This window comes from Grampus griseus (genome assembly GCF_964374135.1).
Source record: "Grampus griseus genome assembly, chromosome: 9".
In the NCBI taxonomy this organism is placed as follows: Eukaryota; Metazoa; Chordata; class Mammalia; order Artiodactyla; family Delphinidae; genus Grampus; species Grampus griseus.
In genome coordinates, this window is record NC_139003.1 from 19,866,334 (window position 1) to 19,889,131 (window position 22,798).

The following is a 22,798-nucleotide window of genomic DNA, read 5'->3' on the forward strand; positions in this document are numbered from 1 at the left end:
TTATGTACCCAAGTTTGTTGAGCATTTGAAGCACATTCAGTTCTATAATACAGCTTGGTGTGCCTCTTGGTTCTATTTCAGTAAACTCCTTATCAGTTAGACATTCCCTTGTGTGAATGGAGCTTTCTCGTCCCAGGTATTTATATTGGCTGGTTCACCAGGAGTCTGAGATAACTTTCTCCTTTCACTAACTCGGGAGGAGTAATAAGTGCAATTTAATTGGACACCAATTTCACGCTTCTCGGAACCAGTATGCAAAAGCAACAACTCTTCACTGAGAAAGAAGGTCAAAGCCATTTAAAAGTTTTTTGAGTCCTTGTTTCATTGCAAATGTTGCCAGCTTCATCAAACAACGTTGACGTGGACGTGAGATAAACTTTTGTATTTTAAGAACGTGGACTTCCCTGGTGGCGCAGTGGTTAAGAAGCCGCCTGCCAATGCAGGGGACACGGGTTCAAGCCCTGGTCTGAGAAGATCCCACGTGCCGAGGAGCAACTAAGCCCGCGCGCCACCACTACTGAAGCCCGTGTGCCTAGAGCCCATGCTCCGCAACAAGAGAAGCCACTGCAATGAGAAGCCCAGGCACCACAATGAAGAGTAGCCCCCGCTCACCGCAACTAGAGAAAGCCTGCGTGCAGCAACGAAAACCCAAGGCAACCAAAAATAAATAAATTAATTAAAAGGGGAAAAAAAAAAAGAATGTGAGAGGCGTTGCATGTAGGTATGCCCTAAATAAGAGAGGCTTGAGTATCAATTCCTGGTGGTTGAGGTAAGAGGCTTGAGAGTATTAATTCCTGTTGGGAGATTTGATGAAAGAAAGCCCAGGGCAGCTTTCGAAGAAAAGGTTCTTAGATGTTTCTAAGAAGCCTTTGCCAGTCCCTCAGGGAATTCTCCATAATGCTTTGTGTACCTCCCTTAATGTGCCACATTTATGACAATTATGATTAGTTATCTGTGTTTATTTTGTAAACTCCTTGAGGATAAAGGTCATTTTCTTATTTCCCACAACTCACGTAGTAGGCGTGCAGTAAACGAATCCTACATTTACTAAGCTTATGCCATAAAGTTAGGTCCAAGCTATTAGTGTACAGTTCTTAAGTATTCACAAAATATTTAGTATCTTCATTAGTTATTTAAATTAATAATCTAAATCTATCCTGTGAGAAAATCAAGTTTAACTTTGAATATCTGGATATTTATAGCATCCTCATCGTCCTAGTAGCTAACAGTAACATTTTTTGAGTATTTATGTTGTGCTGGGCACTTTGCATGGATTATGTCATTTTATTATCATAAACAACCCTATGAGGCTGTCAACCCTGTTGTTTAGATGAATGTCCTAAGGCTTCAAGTAACTTGCCGAAGAATATACAGACAAAATGTGATCTGGATTTGAGCCAGGTCCAACACCTGAGCTTTTAGCCATTGTCCAGTACCATCTGTAATGTTTGTCAGTTGTGCACTTAAGAAGTTAAATCCTGCTGATTGCTTTGTTAATTCTTTGGGTAGTAAATTAACTCCTTCTGGCTTCTAATACAACTTTTTAGGTCCTGATGTTAAAACTTGATCAGTGCCACCTCATAATCTGAAAATGTTAAGCATTCAAAATGCCTAATTTTCTCCCCAGGATTTGGCACTTCCTGGGAAAATTCGACCAAAAGGGAATAAACAGGGTCTTATTACTTAGCGACTGCAACATGATACCCCCAAGAGTTACTGTAATATCTAGTTGTGCTGCTTTTACTTTGAAGTAAGAAATTCATAGTCATTCAAGCAGTTTAGAAATGTCTTTGAGATTCATTCATTCATATGCTCACAGTGTTACTACAGGATAGTCATCTCATTCCATCTCTAGAAAGAAAACAAACTTTCTGTAACTGTTTTATCAACTGTTTTGATGGTTATCTAATTAGAGCCTGGATTGCCTGCTCCCGGAACATCCATTGCCTGGATATTCTTCAGGAAAGTGTGTATTTTTCTCGTAGTCTGTTAGCACTCTGGAAGGAAATTGAGAGGCAGGACCAAGGCCATATTATAACAGGGCAGAATCCAGATTCTCCCAGCATCTTCTAGGATGAAGGACCCCTAGATGTCCCCTCCCCAGGACATCTAGAGATATGAGTTCTTTGATGATCAGTGTATCTTGCATGTCTGACTTCTCAATTATGAATTGAATTGATTTGCTCTACTGAATGCACTTTGCTTTTGGCGTTCATGAGAATGGTGGGGTTTGGCACAGCATGAAGAGAGCTGTAAAAGGCCTGGTGGCTTGAGGAGCTGAGGGAGATCAGAGAGCTTAGTTGGGTACTGTTACAGTGTTCAGATCAACAGGGTAGTGGGGTATGTATTGCTTTCAGGTTACAGGCTCCTCTGGATTTCAGCAGCTATTTACATACACATTGCAGTCAACCGCATACAATTAAGGAGGAGAGGGAATTATACAAGCTGAGCAAAAGAGAGCAGGGCAAAGAGAATGGTGAAAAATAAATTGTCATTAAGAAGAAAAGTACTTTACTAGTTCATCACCTGTGGAGAGAGTTGCTAATTAAATTCTAAGGTCATGCTTACATCAAATGAGCAATTTTTAAAAGCCTTTTTACTTGTAGTGGGTGGCATATCTTCTATTGCATCACAGTGTTGGGCTCATCTGTATGATTAATTGGCTTTTATGATTGCTTGACGACTTCTTTGTCATTAGTACCTTCATTTCTGTGTTCCTCTTTGCAAAGCTTGGGGGAAAAATAATGCCAAGAATGATAATAAAGAGAAATGACAACAGAACAGATTATTGCCAGCCCAGTGTGTTCCTTATGCGAAGAAATTATTATGCATTTTTACTACCAGATGAAGTCTGTCACTGTAAAAATATTTCATTGAGCAGAGCTGGGTCAGCCATTTCAAGGGATTAATACAGGGTAGAATCACAGACCACTGACATCTGAGATCCTGAAACATAAACAATCTATTTTGGGGTAGGGCGATAACTGCTTAAACTCAATTTATGGGATAAAAAAACCCCTTCGATGTTTTCCCCCTGAGGTGCTTTCTAAACAGTTGTCAGTGATTCTAGGTCATATGGGTAGCTGATATATACACTAAATAATGTGTATGTTTTGGCCATGCACTGTGATATAGCAAATTTAACACAGTAGTTAAAAGCATAACTTTGTGGTAGATATGCCTCCGTAGTTTATGCTAGTTTGCATTTGTCGGCCTAGAGAGAGAGATTATTCCTTCGACACTTGGAAATTTTGTACTGGCCTCCTCATTCATCTTGAAATCAAGGCAGTTTCTCTGTGGTTTCTGTAGTTACCGAGGGTTGCAGAAAGATAAGCCTCTCTGGTCCAGGAGTTTGGATGTTGAAGGCATAGAAGCCAATGTCACTTTTAATCATAATACCATTAAAAACGGCAGAGGTTTCAGCAAAGTGGTTTTCAGCATGTACCTTCAGTTGCTCTGAGATTTTTTTTTTTATCATTAACAAGTAATGATAGTTCAAATAAATGCACTTAGATGTTAATTGTTAGGTAGAGAAATTAATAAGGCCCAATATCACCATATCCTTTGTTAATGTAATTGAAACAGTTATTTTTAACTTAGATTCAGAGACTGAACCCTTTTGCACTCTTACCGGGCTCCCTAAGGGAAGTTTATTATCGCAGATACTCCAAAAGCAGCAAGCAGGGTGGACTTTTTTTTTTTCTTCTATTTTTGTTCTCTAGGGGCAAGAAAATTGATACAGTATAGTGAATATGGGGGTCTTATCCTTAATTCATTATTCAACAAGTCCTCCAAACACATTGACTTTTCTGTTAACCTCTCTGAATTTTCTAATGGGAAATGTGGTAACCTTGGGTAACCTTGAAATGCTTTCTTAATCTGGCTTTAGGGATACGAGACTTAAATTTTTTCCAGGATGAACAGTTAAAAGTGCATCCCGTAAAAATGATCCCTTTAACTGGAGCCAGTTTTTCTATGCCTAACTTTAGAGGAAAGATTTGTAAATCATGGTATCAGCACTTAATTTGGGGCTCTATTTACCATGTAGGCTGTCAAGAAGTATTAACCTTAAGGTAAGATGAGAATGTGGAGTACAAAGCTATGGGCTGATGGCACAGAGTATACCAGGTATTAAATAGCATTATCCACCCTGCTTGCTACAGTAAATAGGATTTCACTATTATGATGTGTCAGGGCTTTCAGTGAAATCAAATTTACAGGACACTATACTGCCATCCTCTCTGCTGAGCAGCTTTATTCTGGGATCTTGCTTTCATATCAATCCTGTTGGTAGGAAATACTTGTACCAATTGTGCGTGGAAATTATAATTTAATGATCTCTTCCTTTTCTCTATTCAGATCTTAGAATGGACCACTGTGCTTTGCAGCGATAGCCCCAGGGCTCCAGCTTTAAAGCCCAGTATTGCCTTTTTTGAGTACTTGTCATGATCATAAGTGCTAAGATGCCAACAGTATGGGTTGCTTACTTTCTCAGCTCTTCACGTTTCCTTTACCTTGTGAAAGACTCCACAGTAAAATAGATTCTGTTTACCATGACAGTTTTTAAAATGGTATGCCACTTGAATGTGTAAAGACAAGGTAAGAAATAAAGTGTTACGAAATCCAGGGAATATTAATTCCACTTTTAAAGATTCTGTTCATTTTGTCTGGGGGGCTCAGTAGGCTGTCTTATTTGAAAAGCAGCTAATATCCTCTTTCCTTTCTTTGGAATCTTTTCTTGTTATTGATAAGAATATTGCACCCAGGAAGTCATTCTGCATTTCCTGTGTATTTCCTGTGTATTTGATTGAAAATGAGCTAAATCTCTTAAATTTTCTTTGCATCCAATTTCATAATTAGTGATTGTTTTGCTTCTTGGTATCTTGTTTATTTATATATTTCAAGTGTACTCCATTTAGGCAGACCAGCTAGTGCTTATTTCCCTATTTTACTGACTAAAAAATTAAAATACATGAATATTAATTTTTTTAAAGGAAATTGCAGGGCTGGCGTTAGAAGATGCACTTGAATCCCAGTTTTATGTTCAGACCATGAGCCAGCTGTGCCTCTATAAGGGATTATGTTTCAACACATTAGCTTCATTAAGAAAGATATATTTGGTCATTAAAACATTTGCAAATAGTGTTATCTCTTAACATCATCAAGTAAGAAGTGCCCATATCTGAACTTGGCATATAAAAGCAGGTTGGCACGGTAAGGTCAGCATTTAATGAAGGGAATCTAAATCCAGGCTGGCCATGGAGACTAACATAGGAGTTTGACCTTGGTCATTCTTATCAGAATTTGGGGTGGAGGGCGCTAGAGGGGGTCATTGGCATTCACCATTCATTCAAACACACATTTGTTAAGTTCCTCCAGTGAGCCAGGCACTGTACGTAGATATAGTGATGAACACAAATGGTACAAACACCTGTTGGCATCTGGTACAGAGCTTTTAATTGCCACAGTGGATCCGTGGAGGCTTTGCCAGACTGTTTTCCAGAGCAGAAATACTTTGTGAGGAGTAGCTGCTACTTTTTGTCCCTTAAAGGTCTAAAGATCATGGGATTTAAAGTGGAATTTAGTGGGTTGAAGAGACTCGTCAGGTTAAATGCTCAGGTAAAGACCCAGTGAACTGGGACTTCTCTGGTGGCGCAGTGGTTGAGAATCCGCCTGCCAATGCAGGGGACACGGGTTCGAGCCCTGGTCCGGGAACCCACGTGCTGCGGAGCAACTAAGCCCGTGTGCCGCAACTACTGAACCTGTGCTCTAGAGCCCATGAGCCACAACTCCAGAGCCTGCACACCACAACTACTGAAACCCCCGTGCCTAGAGCCCGTGCTCCGCAGCAAGAGAAGCCACCGCGATGAGAAGCCCGCACACTGCAACGAAGAGTAGCCCCCGCTCACCACAACTAGAGAAAGCCTGCTCACAGCAACGAAGACCCAACGCAGCCAATAAATAGATAGATAGATAGGTAGACAGACCCAGTGAACTGGTTGTGTTAAATAGCTATATTTGAAAATAAATGTTAATTATGTAAGTTCCATGAAGACCAGAACTCTTTCCACTTTTTGATCACCATGATAGTGCCTGGCACATAATAGGCACTAGATAACTTTTAAAATTAATGTGTTAGTCAGGAGGTGGGATGGGTGCCTTGGCCAAATAATTTTGAAGAGTGCTAAGCTTAACTAAGCAGAACAGATTTCTTTACTGTAGGCCTTCTCAGAGTTTGTATACATTCTGAGCTTCCAAGATGAGGATACTGCATGCCATGTTTCAGCATTAAACCATAGAGTCTTTTTTTTCAAGAAACACTCATTAACTTATCCCAGTACACCATCTGAGATTTTCTGTGCCCTGCATAATGCCAGGACTTACATTTTTTTTGAGTCCTTCCTTATCTGCATCCTAGAATGTAGAGGTCGGGCAGCCATAGAAGTTTGTTGATAGAGTTCCTAATTTGAGGGCTTCTGAGGACCTGCAGCCATCCTGGAATTGCCTGCCTTTGTACGGTGTTGCAGAAGGGTGGACAGAAGAGGAAGAGGCCTAGGGATTCTAAAGTTCCTCTGGAGGGCTGTGTTCTGACTCTAAACTGTCTTCATAATCTCTGGCCTATCTAAGAGTCTTTGAGAAAGCTGTACCCATGGTAGCTCAGTTTCATCAGGGCCCTCCCACCACAGGACACAGAATCACGCCCATTAACCCAAGAGTCATACATCCTCATGTGAAGAATTGGGCACACAGAATGCCACCAAGGATCCAGGCTCGCAGTAGGATTTTCCTTCTTTTTCATGGAATGAAGTAGGAGGGTAATCAGATTTGATAAATATTTAATTACCACTGTGGGTCTTTAACCCAAAAGTGTTTGCCAAGATCTAGAGCTGGAGGAACAAGCAAAAGATGTATCAATATCTTCCACTCCTTCAGAGTCTCGAGTTTTCTGTGACCGTTCAGAAAGAGGTTTGGAAGCAGTAAGGTTTGCTTGCCTAGGTCAGAAAGTAGTGCAGTCTTTGTATCCTAGGAAGTTGAATGAAGGTCAACAATCCTGCTCTGTAATCTCATTCAGCTTCAGAGACGGTTAAGCTCAAGAGTCCAGGGAGGACAGTGTGGCCACAGCACTGCCCGCTCACGACTTGTAGTTTCACATGAGATCTATGAGGGTGGGAACCCTGTCTGTTCACTGCTCTGTCCCTAGCCCCTGCAACAGAGCCTGGCACATAGTAGGTGCCTGACAGATCTTTGTTGAGTAAATGAATAAAGGAGTTTTCAGCAGGTGAAAGGCTTTAATCCCAGAAGTGGCCCAGGTACCTTAGATATGCATCTTCCAGGTGCACCTCACCTCAAGTTACACCTTACCCTGCAAGTTTCCTAGAGATTCAGGTGAGGGTCCTTCTGCTCCAGCCATGCCAGCTACTGATAGTAATGCAGCTGCATATCTTATTTACATAAAATGAAATAGTCAGTGCAGATGCTACTATTTGGGCGCAAACCTTTGAAGTAAATTAAATCATATTGCTTAAGTGATGTTCTTATCCGTTACGTTTATGTGACTTGAGGCAGGGGTAATCAGTTTTGTCCACAAACCCTGTCCTAAATAGAATCCGAACTTCATGAGTTATCCCCAAACTTGGCTTTTGGTGAAAATGTTCCTGGGTACTTTGCACTGTGGACATCCTTGCTGTTCCAAGGCTGCTGGCCAAGAAATACAGTATTATCATCATCAGCATCATATTAAAACAGCCACCATCTATTGAGGGACTATTATAAGCCTGGCAGTACACAAAATTATTTAACACAATCATTTTAACCCCTGGACAGACCTCTAGGGGAAGGTATTTTCTTCCTTCACCACCTAACCAGTTACTGACTTTGTTCTTCAGACTCAGAGACATCAAGTAACTTGCCCTAAAGTTTCCCAGCCAGTGTAGCCAGGCCTCTGTCTCCTCACTGACAGCCTCTCCTTCTGTGTGACCAGTCGTAGACTACAATACTCCCTTGAGGCTTTCTGACATTACAGTTATTATGCAATTCCACTCCCCTTGCCCAGATTTTAGGAAGAATTTTGGTGGAAGTGGGCATGACACTTTTTGTTTAGAGCCAGTAGAGTCAAGTAACAGATTCTCAGCCATGTTTCCCTTAGCAGCATTTGTACTTGGCTTCTTACATAAACTAAGCACCAGCAGTCTTACTTAACAGTGGATCATATTCTGCAGTGAAGTGATATTAAACCTGTTTCATGATCAGATGATGGATACAATTAGTATGGCTTTAGTACCTAGACTAAACGGATAGGAGAGATGCTGACAGTAAGGAAACAGTAAAGGATCTGTAGGTTGGGCCTTAGCCTCTGAGAGGATGGAGGGAAAAGATGATGGTCCTGGAAATACCAGGGGGAGAAATAACCAGAAATCAAAATTAAAGCCAGGCTAGATCAGCCATGGTGATGGTGAAGAGGCTTAGTGGGATGACAGCGAGAGAAGCAGGTGGAGGGTCCAAGAATGATCTTCTTGTAGCTCCCATTGCCACTTGGGCACCTTTGCCCTCACCGTCTTCCCTTGCCATGGCCTACTTTGCAAAATCATTTCTTTCTAATAGATCTCCAACGTAGCCCTTGAACTCCTGTGTCCACAGCAGTCCAGCCTACTTAGCCTGCTGTTCAGATTGCGTACATATGGAATCTTGGAGCATAAACTTCCTGCAAATTTAGGTTATTGTCACACAAATATGAGTTTACTGTCAATTTCCTTTCTCTAGTTTAAGGCCAGAGGTGTTGCTCCTATCTTACAGCTATTTGAACTTCAATTCAGGGGCTTCCCTAGGCTCTGCCTCTGAATTAACCCAAGTAATTAAATCTCAGAAAGTTAACACTCAGTCAGCTACCCTTAAGCCATTCCTGCATTTAACCTCCATGATGGTTTTCCCTCTACTGCTTCAGTGTTATTCACTAGGAAATCCCCAAGCTTGCTGTCTCTCTGTACATTGCTCTGCCCCGTGTTAGACATCCCCTGTTTAGGGGATATTGAGCACGTACTCCGTGCCCCGGTATTGTGCACAGTAGGTCCTGTGATCCATGGAGTGACTAACGCAGGCACGGTTTACCTCTGCTATCTCATCCCTCCTCCTTGCCTGTCATTTCTTTTTAATATTAGTATTTCTAGAATTTAATCATAATGTAGTCTCTACCTTGCCTAGACAGACTGTAAGTGATGTGAGGTGGAGAGTGAAAATAGAAGTGAGAGAAGAGTAGTTCAAGGCTGAGAGTTAAGATCCTTGGGTAGGCAGTCCATGTGCTGAGAAGGTCTGTGTTTCTGTTTATCTAGCTATTGTTAAAATGAAATTTTAACTAGAACTACAGTGAATATTTCTGTAGTTCCAGAAAAATAATACATAATAAATTGTAAACCGTCTTTTCTCTCATGATGTAGTTGCTCTAGATTGTAGAAATTTGGCAGACATTCCTAGAACTGTTTGTTAAAATTCAATAGCATGTAATTAAAGGCAGAGACTGCCATTTCTCTGGTGGGTACATTAAAAAATTATATTATATCATTTGGATTTGACCGTGAACTCAGTTCCCAAAAGAATAATGCCAGAAAGACAAAAGGATAAGTATATTGTGCTAAATAGAGGCACAACTTACATAAAGTAACTACATTTACAGAACTGTCAGTTATACCCTAGCTATTTAAGAGTAATTATGCAAAAGATAGTTTCTGAATGAATGTTACTCTACATGTTGCCAGATGGAAACAGTGATTCTGATGAAATCCTGGGTTTTAAGCCTTGCCAGGCAGCAGGACAAGATTGCTGATGTTTTAAAGCCTGTGTTGACTGACGATTAAAACCAGTATTAATACCTGGATGCTATGTTAGTGAAATGGAATATTTTATAGACACATAGAAGTTTACTGCTTCTTGGAACTTTTTTTTTTTTAAGACACATTTATTCAGCGTCATGATCAGACTATTACATTTAGCAATCAACAGCATGGGTGCAAAAAAGTCTACATTAAAACCCTTTGTTGGAATGCTTTACACTTTCCACAGAACAGAAACTAAAATAACCTGTTATACAATTAGTCACAAATACAGTCCTCGAGTTTTTTTTGCCCATACACATGAGTATTGTCTAAAACATGTCTTCTTTGTAGCAGCCAGGCCCTGCCAGCGCTGTGCTTGGCTGAGTTCACAGATCTGTTGTAACCTGTAGCTTCCCTGTCACTTCTCTGGCTCTCCTCTCCTGCGAAGCTTTGTTTCCTGGCAGTAATCAAAACCTTCTGCCACTGCCACAGCTACTGCTGCTGCTGGAACCACCATAGCCACCTTGGTTTCGGGGTTTGGCAGAGTATTGACCTCCACCACCATGGGGGCCAGAACTTCTGCCTCCAAAGTTTCCTCCTTTCATGGGTCCAAAATTTGAAGATTGATTGTTGTAACTGCCAAAATCATTGTAGCTTCCACCACCTCCAAAATTGCTTCCATCATTACCAAATCCATTATAGCCATCCCCACTGCCACCATATCCACCACCACCGCGGCTGCCACCAAAGCCACCTCGACCACTGAAGTTTCCTCCACGACCAAAGTTGTCATTCCCACCAAAACTACCTCCACGACCACCACCAAAGTTTCCAGAACCACTTCGACCTCTTTGGCTGGATGAGGCACTAGCCATCTCTTGCTGAGGTAGGGCTTTCCTTACATCACAGTTGTAGCCATTCACAGTGTGGTATTTCTGAATGACAATCTTGTCTACAGAGTCATGGTCATCAAAGGTTACGAAAGCAAAGCCTCTCTTTTTGCCACTACCTGGGTCAGTCACGATTTCAATCACTTCAATTTTCCCCTACTGTTCAAAGTAATCTCTTAGATGATGTTCCTCAGTGTCTTCTTTAATGCCACCAACAAAAATCTTTTTCACAGTTGAGTGGGCACCAGGCCTTTGAGAATCTTCTCTTGAGACAGCCCTCTTTGGTTCCCCAACTCTTCCATCCACCTTGTGTGGCCTTGCCTTCATGGCCGCATCCACCTCCTCCACAGTGGCATATGTGACAAACCTGAAGCCTCTGGAGCGTTTGGCGTTTGGATCCCTCATCACCACACAGTCTGTGCACGCTCCCGGCTGCTCACAATGGCTCTCAGGCTCTCATCGGTTGTTTCGGAGCTCAAACCTCTGATGAAGAGCTTCCGCAGCTGTTCGGGCTCTTTGGGTGACTCTGACTTAGACATGACGACAGTGGAGGGTGGGTGGAGGAGACGTCAACGATGCTTACTCGGCGGCGTCCACGAGCAGAAAGTGCTTCTTGGAACTTTAATATTCATCTAGCACAGAAGTGTACTTTTTCAGATGAGGAAACAGAAACCTGGAGATTTAAAAATTGGTTTTATGTAGTTGGGGAAGGGAGTGGTGGCATTGTCTACCTAGTCCTTGTAATTGTCTCATCAAATAGGTTCTAAGTTAATGAATGAGTATTTGTTTATTTAGGTTCCTAGAAGTGATTTGTGTTGGGGTAGCCATCCCAGCTATTGCAGAGGTGACTGAAATATAATGAATACTTGGGAACCATTCCTTAGGCTTTATGAAACTTAATCAAACAAGCAATAAAATTTCACTAGCTTTGTTGATATCATGGTACAAAGCAAGCATGCAGTAGTCTTAACATTAATTGCTATACCGAATGAAAGAAATTTTCAGTAGAACTCACCTGATTGTTCTTTCAGAGGAAAGGACAGCTAAGTTGCTAGTTTGTTCCAGTTGCTCATTTTCATATACCCACAAATGCTTGTCTTCTGGTCATTACCTGCGATATTTAAGAATAACCCCAGACCTCAGAATGTTAGGGAGATGAGCTTAGATGATTCTGGAATGCATCAAAGCCTTGGGACCCCTCCACCAAAGGACCTCAAGGTAAATATAATGGCATTAAAGACAAGTGGATATGGATTCAAATGTTAGACCTCCTACGTACCAGTTCTTTGTCCTTGGAAATACCAAGTAACCTGTTTGACCCTCAGAGCCCTCATCTGTAAATTGGCTTTCAAAACATGTTTCCTGAGGGTGTGGAGAGGAAATAAAATATTATATGTGAATTTACATGGATATTAAATTAGGATAACATCAGGTATCATCATCATTAGTCTCCAGCGTCTAGGAGATTGATAATTATACACTGTTTGAGGTAACTTGTTGGGGAAAAAAAAACCCTAGAAAAAATATCTATTATTTTGTCATGTTGAAATGTTATATTGAATTTTGCCGGAAGAAATAGAATCACTGGCTCAATTGTAGGTCAGTTTTGTAAAATAGACATAATTTTTTAAAAAGCTACAATTTGGGTCTACATTATCTTTTTGATTTTCAGAGCTCTTTAATGTACTTCATTTTATCTGGTAAAAAGGGATTTCTCTTGTATGTATTTCCATTCAAATTTGGCAACCTATATGTATCAGAGATAGTAGATAGTCATCTGGATACTTTCGCGCACTTGTGCACTTATGTTTTTCTGTCATCCTCCATCTCTTGAGAGAGGCTGGGGTGAATCTTTGTCCATTGAGTTGAATGAATATAAGCCCAGCTGATGGGAGGGAAATTAAAGCAGCAACAGAAACCCAAAGCTGGTTGAACTTTCACTTTTCCAGGTTAAAAATGGCTTATTTATTAAACCCTGTGATATTATAATGTTGGAGTCCAGCTCCTCAAGACTGGGCACACAAAGGCAAAGAAATCAGATTCCAGAGACTGGTGGTGAAGTTTGGGGGTAGCAGCTTTAAGGAAGTTGCTGGGGTATGGGGAGCATAGGTCCAGGGGAGGCTGTAGAATCTGGAGGAAATTCTATACAGCTCATGTCTAGGTTGGTTCTTGTTGTTGTTTTTTAGTGTTGGCTTTTCATTTTAATCTTCTATTGGAAGCCTCTGACTTAGGATATTAATGTAGAACAAGGATTTATTTCTGCATTGTGATTTTAGGGTCAGTCTTGCAGAGTTTTTTATTTAATAAGAAGTACAGAACTAGTGGGGGGTTTTTGGGTTTTTTTTTTAAACCCTCTGCCTATTACCCATAAAATGGAATGGATGACAAGGAGGAGAGAGCATGAAAACATGAGTGAGGACAGGTCACAGGGTCGTGATGGGGCAAGAGCAAGGAGACATGCAGCGAGGAATCACAGAGGGCGTTTCCTTGACAGACACCCTCGTCTAATGGTGGATTTCACGGGGAATAACATTCCTGATTAGAAGGGTCTTTTCTTGAAAAACGAGTTTAACTTTGGATTGTATTCATGAGTGGCAGAAACCATCACTGGTGGAGTCATGGCTGCAGGAAGGTGATAGGGGGTGTTGATATCAATATTGTAGGTTTCATTTCTACAGAAAAATGTACTAGGTCAGGCTTAATTCTGGCCTGTCTCATCATTTTGTGCGGTTTATGCAAGGATCTATTAAAAGTACTCACCAAAGAGCAAAATCACTGAAGTCCTTTTAATTGTAAAACGAAGAGTCTCACCATATTGTCGGCCAGCTCAGAAGACAATCACAGTAGACTGTGTTATCTTCTTTAAAAGTGTACCTTTTCTGACTAGACTCCTCAAAAGGCAATCTGAGAATTTTCATAAAACTTAAAGACTTAAGTCTAAAACACAAAATTACCAAGCCAGTAACCTTTCAAAAAGATTTATATGTATGAAACTCTAATATGTTTCTCATGTAAATTCATTTTCATATATTTCCCACAACTTCCTGTTCTGTTTACTGTTTCTGTCTCAAAAAACAACCCAAAAAACCCAACTAGGGCTTCCCTGGTGGCACAGTGGTTGAGAGTCCGCCTGCCAATGCAGGGGACACCGGTTTGTGCCCTGGTCCGGGAAGCTCCCACATGCCGCGGAGCGGCTGGGCCTGTGAGCCATGGCTGCTGAGCCTGCGCGTCCGGAGCCTGTGCTCCGCAACGGGAGAGGCCACAACAGTGAGAGGCCCACATACCGCAAAAAACAAATAAACAAACAAAAAAAAACAACCAACTAATATTGGTTAGTCCCCTTAAATTATCTTTTATATATGTAGTTCTTATATTTTTAGTCCCTTGAATCATTGTATATTTTAATGACTAAAGTATCCAGTTGTTATAAATTATGGGCATTATAAGGATTAAACCTAGTTTCTCAGTTGTGGATGAATGTCTTTTTATTTGAATATGCGACAGTTTAAAGATAAAGGTATAAGTATCCATTGTTAATTGTTTTTTCTTTCTCTTTTTCTCTGTGGTACAAAATATGGTAAAATACCTGCTAACTCACCACCTTGAACACCCATAGGGCAGTTAAAAAAATTTCCCATAGCCTATTTTATATAATATACCTTCTGGATCATCCCATTATACAGAAAAATACATTTTTCTTTTGAGAAAATTACAGCTCTTAAAAGTTTATCCACATACAAAAGGAATGTGTTGGTGGATATTCTTTATGCTGTATAGTTCTCATTATTTTTTTAAAACAAGCAATTTAGTACCCTTCTTAATAACAATTGAGAATTTTTGCTTGAACGTTTTCTCTTCTTTGTCACCACGAGCTGTTTACCAGGCTCAGTCATTCATTTGATATTTATTTAGAGTGAACTATGTGGAAGGCTCCATTTTAGACTCTGCAGATTTAACAGCGGAAAACAGGAAAAAAAATCCTGTTTTCATAAAGTTAGCACTCTGTTAATATAACACTGAATAACGAATATATTTCATGTCAAGTAGTGGTGAGTTATATGAAGAAAAATAACTCATAATAAGGGGAGAGAAAATGATAGCGTGTGGGGGGGTGGAGATGCTGTTTTACGTAGGAAGGGCTCTGATCAAGTGCCACTTGAGCAGGCACCGAGCGCCAGGCTGCGCCATGTATGGGGAAGAGCCCTCTGGCAGGTACTGTTGAGCACCAGTTGCCCAAATCTCTTGCCTTGATTCCATGCCGTTTATTGCTCTAGTGTATCCTTCACTATCTTTTCAGAAAGTGCCAGGTTTGCTTTTCAAGTACTACAGTATCTGTCTTGCCAAGTCTGGCAGACAGTGCTTATTTTGGTCTGTATTTTGTTAGCAGATCAGTTCTATGTTGAGTTCAAATGGCACTCTGATTTCAAGAGTGATTCTAATCCTTGTTGTACAGGAATAGTAAATAGGCGCTGTGGACCGGGTAGATGAATATTGAGTACTTTTACAAAATTCCGTGTCAAGTGAAAATGTGCCTGAGTCTCCCTGTGACCTTGTACTTTTCTCCTTAGACCTCCCCCGAGCTTGCATTCCAAGTCAGCATGAATAATCCTACTTAGCTCTTTGAAAGGTCGAATGGCCACATTTATCGTGAGCCTACCATTTGCCAGTCCTCTGCCATGCACTTTACATGCCTTACTTCCTTTAACCTTTCTAGCTGTTCAGGACGGTTATCCTCATTTTATAGACGAGAGTGAGGCAGAGTAATGGTGTGTACTTTATCCCAGGTCACAGAGAGAGTAAGGGGGAGAGCCAGGATTTGATCCCTGGAAGCTAAGCCCGCAATCTCACCCTTTGTCCTGCATGGACTCCTGGGAGGTTGGACTTGGGATGGGATTGCATTAGACGCAAAGAGGCTAAATAGGCTGCTTGACTCGACACCTGTTTATAATATTAGTTGGGCAAAAAGTCCTCCTCTAACCACATTTAGCCTGTGCACAGGGTGGACAGATCTTGTTTTCACCACCTCCATGTTCCCTTCCCTGTTTTCACTGAGCCAAACATAAAAGGCCTAATAGCTACTCTTTGCACCTGTTGTCTTTGTACCGAGTCTCCACTTTGGGGTTGTTTTTTCTTTTTCTCCTTCTCTCACCTTTCCCTCCCCACTTTTATGTTCCTGGCACCCCACTGCCCTCTCACTTCCTCCCCATCATTAAAACAGAAAAAGGTTGGAGTCCCCGAAGTTTTCTCTACTGTGGACAGTCAGCTGAAGCTGCAGCGGTTGGGCATGACTGTAAATGTTAAAGTGACTATTCTGGAGCTTTGGGACACATGTTCATTTCTCATTCTTAGCACGGGTTATCACTCTCTTTTTTACCCTCCCTGTAAATGTTTCTCAGGACACTCAGTTATATGATTTGCTTTCCAATACATTTGGCATAATTTTAAGAGTATCTTTGTACCATAACCCTCTTTATCTGATAAATTACAGTTCATTTTAGCTGTCTGTCTTAACATTTCTGATTATAGAAAATGCAGTTTTAATAACAGAGGTATATGGTTGAATACATCCTTGTAATTAATAGAGATATTGCTGACATTGTATTTGAAAACAGTGTTCTGAACAGGATGAGCTGCAGGATAATATGAGAGTTTTCAGAACTTTTTACGTTATTTTTAAAATCTTTCAGTTATCGAGTCATTACTGTAGTTTGAAATTGAGGTTTATCACATTGCCACTCATCTTTTGAAATTGGTATCTTTTTCAGTACGGTCAGATAGTACCAGAATCAAGAGAAAATAAGCTTTGTCTTTGTTTCAACTTGCGACACATTGCTGCTGTTCCCCACCTCCCCACTTTAGTCAACACATGTTGAGTTCTAGGTGCCAAGATTCATGGACATGGTTCCCTTTTCTTAAGGAGCCAGTAGACTGTAACAGATACGTAAATGCAAGGATTATTTCCCTCTCCTCTAGTTTCTTACATACAGTGAAGCGTTCAAAAGAATTTATCTTTTTGAGATAAGGGTGTCTTCAGAAAGACTTTCACTTGGATAAAGTAAGTGATGAAACCAAATTGAAAAATCTTATTTATCATCCCATGTTGTGTAATAGAATCTGTAGGAATTGTTAACCTGTGAATCACCTCTATATTGCTTTTTATCTAAGCTGGTTACATAGAAGATAAGACAAATGAAGGAAACTGTAGCAGCTAGGTCATTATAACTGAGGTACAATTTTTATTTTTTAATGACTTGTCCTCTGGCTTTAGGTTGACATTAACTATACTGGGAGGGAGCACATGAATTAATCATTGGAAAGTTATATTGCTATGTTTCACTGGTTTCTAAGCTTTGGTTGAACATTTAAGGGGCTTTTAGTGAAGTTATCAAGTACATCGCTGCATCACTTCCATTGAGTTCGCCAACTGTGACTAAGACATTCATGGTAACGAATGAGGATCTCTTCTAGGTGGTAAACTGAGGCTCCAGGGCAGCGGCTGAACTCTGATCGTTGTTGAACTAAATGTCCATGTACAGAACAGTATGGCTGCCCAGGGTGCTCTCAGATCAGATTTAAGAGCTATTTAGAAAAAAAATGGCTTTATGAACACTTAGCTAAGAGACGTTCCTGATTGTAAAAGTGATATTCTTGCTAGTGTTTGTACTCTTTCTTATCCCCAGGATGATTCAGTGGGACTCGAGTAATATTATATCAGGAAAGCTGGAGTTCTCTGATAATACAAACTCTAAGTGTGCAAAAGACTAAATATCGATTTTTCTTTGTATAATTAGCGCTTGCACAATACTAGGCTGTTCGTGCTTTGTTGAACTGAGAGCTAAATCCCAGAAAGTTGGTATGAGAGAATCAGAAGATGAGGGCAGGGCTGGCATAGGCCAGCTGCTTGAGGAGTTGTGTCAGTGGCTGGCAGCCTCAACAGAATGCTCCTTTGCAGTATTGCTTCTGCTTTGTCACGAATGAAAGGTATATAACAAATGTTGGTTCAAGGGGAGTGAAGCCAAAGAGGAAGGAGAAAAGAATTGAAGGAAGAACTGAAAAGAAACTGAAGACAGCTGTAGTCTAAACGAGCTCCAGTATCCAGATTGGAATAACCTGCGTCTCAGCATAGAGAATTGTAGACAGGGTGGCAGCTCTGCCATGGAGTGGCCACCTCAGAAGACAGTGAGGTATCCCAGGACCGCTGGACCAAATCGTCTTTTGGCTGAGTTGAGGTAGTCTAGCCTCTAGATGACCTTCCCCTCCTCCAACTCTAATTCTTTAAACATCAGAGTATCCTAATTTTTAAAACAAGGACCCTGAGACCCAGAGAAGTTGAGTGGCTTGCCCAAGGTCACAAGCAGTCAGGTCACCCTTGGAAAGTGACCACTGTCAAGCAGAAGCCTTCAGTTCTAAATAAGCTGCCTTGTGGGGTATGCCAGTCTCCCTGTCACCATCAGTGCTTTAGGCAGAATGAGAGTGATTGCTTGTCAGGGATGTTGCAAAGAAGATTCTTGCAAAAGGATTCCATGACCTGTAAGGTCCCTTACAACTTTAAATTCTGTGATTCTAGCTCTGTTTTCATTGGTTTAGTAAGACAGTGTTCTCCCCCTAGCTCCTTAACTCCTTATAGAAATGGATCTTGGAAAGCATTTCGTTACATTTTCTATTTAAAATAACAATTAGCCTTGCATCTCAGGTACTTTCAATGGTGTGTTTTACCATGTGTAGGATTCGTTGGGAATATGAGTTTATTTAGTTACATGTGAAGTGGTAGTTTGGTGAAATAACATTGTGGCTTCTCACTAAACCAAAAGCTCAAGAAAGCAGAGAGCCCCTCATTTTCCCAGCTGTCAACCTGACTGATATTTTAATTTTTCTGCCCTGTAGAAAACCTCAGTCTCTTATCCAATAGATAAATAAGTGAACCCCCCAGGAAATGCAGCAGAATGTTTCTGTTTGCCAATGCAATAAATGCAGAAGCTAATAAATGTCTCCTTCCATCAGGAGGAGGCGTGTAATGAGTAAATGATGAGAAAACGAATTGAGGGAAGCAAATGATCCATCTGATCTAAGATGACAAACAGTTTCTTAATAACTTGTCCTCCAGTTGGAGAGAGGGCTTTCACCAGGCAGAGAGAATGCCTGTTGGAAATAAGCCTAGCACACGGCCATTTACATCTGGCCGCTGATGGATTTATTTAGCCTGGTTCCATTTGGGTCACACTGAGCAATAAGCTGCAATTCAAACTCAGCCTGGTTATGGCTGGCTTTCTTTGCTCTGTAATTTCTATGAATGTGTGCTGGGAAAAGGATTCATTTCAGGGCCTAATTCACATTTCTTACCCCAGATTACACTTATGTTTCACATTTGTCTTTTCAGCAAAGACCTTTTTTAGAAGTAGAGATCCAGTCTCTTTCCCTCGAGGTATGTTCAGATCACAGGGGTTTCACAAGAACTTCTTTCCTGTGGGGTGAATATGCTGTTCTTTATAATGCTTTTGTGTACCTCAGCTCTCTAAATCTCCAGGGTCTGCCTTTATGGAAACCAGCAGAATACTGTATGCTTTGTCCCTCGTGGATGGCTGCACTCTTGCTTACGGGTCTAGTTTGGAAGGACTTACACTAGGCAGAAGGCACAGTGTGATTAAGACGGAGTAAATGAGATAGGCTTTGGAAGAAAAGGAGTTGCGATCCACACTGAAGATGAGAGAGAGACTCCATGCCGGACCAAGAAGTCATTTGATGAAATGCATTTTGTCATCACCCCTTTGTGGAATCTTTCTAAGAACATTTCTCAGGAGAGTCATGGGGAAAAGATTGGCTACCAAATACCAGCAGTTTTCAGGCACAGATTTTCATGAGTATTTCTAAAAGAAGACTATCAAATTGCCTTTACTGGGTATTCCATAATTATCTTTTCTTCCCCATTCCACCTCCCCCGCCCCTGCACTTTGTCTTATTTGTATTTAAAAAAAAAAATTCTGGTATTTTTTAGTACCACACGAATGAATGCATTTCTGCAGTTGAGGAGTGAAACTTTTAAGTAGTCGTAGGGTTTAGGGGCATAATGCAGAAAAATGTTAATGAGTCATCAGATAAAGCTGGACATACATGATACTGCAGGGCCCTTGGTGTACTTGGCAGCATATGAAATGTGCCTTAGATATTCAGGAATCCTGCACAGTATTTTCTAAGGGAGAGCCATTATACCTGAAAGCTAAGACTTTTCAATGTGCTTCTATTCACATGCATATTTCTATGCCAGCTCTTTCAAAAGGCCTTTCCTTTGAAATACAAAAAGATAAACATGTCTTTGAAATGGATAGGTGATCTCTTTGCCACTTTTGAAATCTTTCTCCATTTCATATCTGAGATTTTTTAACACCTAAATTAAGAATGACTTTTCTGTTCACCTGAGTAGCTTTGTACGCATTGCCAGCACTTGAGAGAACCATTGTCACAGTTATTATTAACATCTGAGTTTGGGTACAAAATCGATGAAAGGAAATTAAAACTTGAGATAGGTATTCCATCTGCATTGGATCTTATTTTTGCTTGAGTATTGCAGTTCATTGTTAGGTGACTTAAATAAATATGATACCTCCATGGTCAAAGAAAACCATGAATTTATCAAGTACTTACAGAGGTACCATCTATTGCTTAGTATTGAAAACACTACAGTATTTTAAAATCTCAAGACCTAAGGCCTTACAGCCCTGGATTTGGAGCATGAGACCTGGGCTGATTTGGTTATAGTGCTTACTACCTGTGGGACAATAAGCAAATGTATAATGTTGGTTAAGCATACCATTCCTTATAGGTAAAATGAAGACAGTAGCCTCTAACTTTACTTCCTCCTTGACTGGTTTTTATTGTATAATCAATTGATATAAATCATTGCTTCCTAGTCGTATTTGCTGTTGAGGAGTCCAAGTCTCCACTAGCCTCGCAATGGTTTTAACTCTTGCTTTGATGGAATTGTGTTCTTCTGTAAACGTGGAATCCGTAGAGCCTCTGCTCTTCTAGGGACTTTTTTTTTGCTGTACGCGGGCCTCTCGCTGTTGTGGCCTCTCCCGTTGTGGAGCACAGGCTCCAGACGCGCAGGCTCAGCAGCCATGGCTCATGGGCCCAGCCACTCCGCGGCATGTGGGATCCTCCCGGACCGGGGCACGAACCCGTGTCCCCTGCATCGGCAGGCAGACTCCCAACCACTGCGCCACTAGGGAAGCCCCCTAGGGACTTTTTTCATATGACTATCACATCCCTCTGGATTATGAGGACTGGAATCATATAACTACTTAAATTTCTTTTTAAGTATTTCCCTCAGCTACTAGTACCTTGTCTTAGGAGATGGCTGTCAGTAAATATTTGAGTGAATAAAAAAATGAACATTGACTCGCTTAACAAATGGCAGAAGAATTTCAGAGACACCAAGAATAAATAGGGTTTTAACGTTCATAATTTAAAAGTTTTTCCCTCCTCTTTAAAAAATTAATACATATTATCTCATCTGTATTGGCCTTGTGGGTGGATGCACCTGTAGCTTGTGAAAATGCCAGGATTTTGTTTCTATTTCTTTGTTTTGGAGGAGAGCTGGTACAGTTTGGAACATTATGAGAAAATGGTTGTGTAACTGTCCTTATTCTTGAATCTGTTCACCAAGAACTAAACCTTAAAGGAATTTAAATATTTCTTCTCTTCTTTTCCTTCGTCCAGAGAAAAAAACATAGCCTAAAACCAACTTCCATCTCTCTGTTGTATGGGTCATCTGTTGCTTATTTTAGCTGTCCTCTGTGACAACTTGAGTATTTAAGTTGCTTTTCATTTTTCAATATTATAAACTCTGTGATGAAAAATTTTTTCCCTAAATCTTTATGCACACTTGTGAATATTTCAGACATTTCTAGAAATGAAGCTGAGTCGAAGGCATTTGAGACATGTTGCTGTAAATTGTACCAACTTACAGGACTTTGTCTGGGCCTCTCCATTCTCTTCCGTCAGGACCCCTTCCTTCCCTGACACTTCCCCTTCCTCTCAGGGAGTCACCGGTTACTCTGCTCTGCTCTACACTGGTTACTTCTGCTTTCGGAAGTGTTAGTCCTGTTCACCCCACCTGTTTGCTTGTGAGTCCCTATTAAGAAGTTAACTGACCGTAAGCTAAAGGGGTAATAAATGGATTAGCCTTGAGTTTCTCAACCTGAATTCTGAGGAAACAATCTCAGAAGGTCTTCAAATCTCTGTGAGAATCTTTAAAGTCTGTTTTCTGTTCTGTGATTTCTGTGGTTATTTCTGTAGTTAATGTAATCATATTTTCAGTCGGTAGGACCGCCCCACATGTTTGAGGAACACTAGGCTGGGCGACAGAACCTGCTGCCCCCGTGCATTTGCACTGTAACAGGGGGCTCTTGGAGGCACAGAGGACTGCGAAGCTGAAGGCAGTTCTGTTTGCTACTGCAATGGATTCACTGCTTGTATTTCTCTCCCCACTGGCCTTTAAAGACGTCTTCACCCTCCCACCCCTGGGCCTGGCCCGTGTTAGTTCTTCAGTGAGCTCTTCTGAATGAATGAATTTGAGGGCTGGAAAAGAAGGTGAAATGGGTAAGAAAGAGCATCCAGGGGAGCACCGATTCTTAGTATAACATTGTGTGTGAAGGAAGAACTAAACAGAGTTGATGATAAAAGCAGCTTGTGTCCGTCTGCTCCTCTACAGTAAGGATTACTGTTAACAGCTTTCCTTTTAGCCCACGGTTTTCAAGAGAACACCATGTGCGTGAATGCACGCCCATGCACATGCTGAGCAGGTGCTCAGCATGTGCAGGAGAGTTTGCATGTTAGATTTATAGAGTTCCCTTCTGTGGGAGACAGGAGACCCACTAGGGTGAGGTGTAGTGCAAGCCTGAGCTCAGCTGGCAATACATACGCGATGCTGTCTGGATAGAGCCATGCAGTGCGTGTGCTCTTAAATGTGCACGTGGTAGCACCTTGTTGAGCCCTGCACAAGTTAAGACTGATGACCTTGAGAATGACTGTGTTACATTCCTCAGCGAGAGCTTCCTGCACTGGTAACATGCAGTGATTTCAGAGTTTCTATATGGGTCTTGCAAG

General features: G+C 41.1%; 1 protein-coding gene and 1 pseudogene across 2 annotated transcripts in view; one reads left to right on the plus strand and one right to left on the minus strand.

Annotated features, from left to right (window-relative positions):
* Positions 1-22,798, plus strand: part of CHCHD3 (coiled-coil-helix-coiled-coil-helix domain containing 3) — a 296,334-nt gene that overhangs the window by 186,812 nt on the left and 86,724 nt on the right. The gene's annotated exons all lie outside the window — the stretch shown is intronic.
* Positions 10,225-11,235, minus strand: LOC309827700 (heterogeneous nuclear ribonucleoprotein A1-like; annotated as a pseudogene). Its single transcript has one exon. The product of its transcript is annotated as a heterogeneous nuclear ribonucleoprotein A1-like (transcript).